General features: G+C 43.9%; 1 pseudogene; it reads right to left on the reverse strand.

Moving 5' to 3' along the window:
• Positions 1 to 220: 220 nt before the first annotated feature.
• Positions 221 to 1591, reverse strand: LOC144753846 (CCHC-type zinc finger nucleic acid binding protein pseudogene; annotated as a pseudogene).
• Positions 1592 to 1825: the final 234 nt, after the last annotated feature.

Raw genomic sequence — 1825 nt, forward strand, 5'->3', positions numbered from 1 at the left:
GTCCATGGGTTTGTCAGTGTATTTACTAGTGAGACCTAGGGTGTGTCAAGAGTGTGTATGAGTGAGTATGTCAATTAATGCATGTGTGCCAGTGTATGTGTATGCCAGCATTTATTATGTCATGTTGTGCATAAAGATTTTTTCATGCCCTATATGAACATAACAGATCCATGTTTTTCGTAACAAAACAGACACCAACAAATAACTTACTCAAACTCCCCTTCCTCCTCCAGCTTTATTGATAGTTTAGAATTAAATTTCTATTTTCTAGGACTTCAGTTGCTTTTCCCATCCGATTTTAAAAACTAATTACAAGCAAATGAAACTCAAACATTTGTTTAAGTGATATAGTGTACAAAAATAACATCTTGATTTCAGTGAAAACACATTTCTTTAACTCCTTAATAGCTCCAAGTCTGCTCTTTGTGTCTTTTCTGGTGTATTGATGTATGGTTTAGATTACCTTACTCTGCTGTATATTTCATTTAAAACATTGCTGCGAGCACCAGTCATCTCCAATGGTAGTTATCATTCAATAACCAAATTAGATTTTACTTTCATTCTTGATTTTTCTTTTGTGGTCACTCACAGGTATGTGAATCTTTACTCCCACTCTTGCTTTGAACTGTAGTACGGCCCGATATACAGATGCACTTAATGTATGAAGAGGTTGCAGTCAGTAAATCCAAGGCCACCATTGCAATAATAAATGACTTATGGAAGTTCACAGACACGTCCCCAAGTTTTCCTAAACCCCTCTTGCACTTGCTCACTACCAAGAACTTGGCGAGGGTCACCTCGTCTGACTCGACTTTTCCCACTCAATCCCTATTAACCAGTGGCACAGAAAGGGGGTTCTTTAACAAAGCATTATACGCAACACATCTACCAAACTAAACATAAACATATTTGTAGTTAAATGCAGAAAGTCGATTTTTCCACCCCTTTCCTCATGTTGCACGTCAAGTGAAGCTCACTGGCCTGGGACTAGCATCTATTTGCCAACCTTTGGCCAATGAAGAGGATTCAGAGAAAATAATACAACCATCAATCAAAAAAAGGAGGGGCGACATGGACATTATTTAAGCTGTAGCTTCAATTGTGCATTCCCGTGCAAGGTGCCCTGATTCCCCACAACGATAACAGTTGACTTCGCTCGTCTTGCTGCAGTTGATGGCTACGTGGCCAGTTTCTCCACACCTGTAGCATTTCACTTTGGTGCAATCTTTTTGAATATGTCCGAACTCCCCACAAGAATAACATTTCTGCTCATCTGCGTGGTCACAGTCGCGAGCCAGGTGTCCTGGTTTCCCACAATTGTAACAGCACTGCTCCCTCTCCTTCTTAGGCTCCTTGCAGTCCTTGGCAATGTCCGGCCACAGTTGTAGCAGGCTACAAAAATGGCATCTTCCTGAACTTCACAGTCTTTGGCAAGATGACCTGACTCTCCACAACGGTAGCATATGTCTCTGGAAGAAGTAAAGCCACCTCTAACACGGCCTCGTCTGCCACGCCCACGACCACCTCCAGTGGGGCACTTGCGAGCCCAATGGCCTGAACGTCCACACTTGAAGCATTCGTTGCTGCTCATGGTGTTAGTTAGAAGTACTACTCCATCGACCTCCTCCTGCCGCCTCCTCCCTTACGGCCCTGTTTGTTGTCGGTTCCTCCTCCTCCGCTGCGCCACACACAGGTTTGCACACGACACCCTGGCTCCCACGGGCCTCCTCCCTTCTCGCCCTCTCCCTTTCCCCCTGTCAGTGTATGTATTACTGAGAGCAAGTGTGTGTCAGAGTGTGTATAAGTGACGCAGTGAGTATGTTAC

This window comes from Lissotriton helveticus, chromosome 5_1 (genome assembly GCF_964261635.1).
Source record: "Lissotriton helveticus chromosome 5_1, aLisHel1.1, whole genome shotgun sequence".
Lineage (NCBI taxonomy): Eukaryota > Metazoa > Chordata > Amphibia > Caudata > Salamandridae > Lissotriton > Lissotriton helveticus.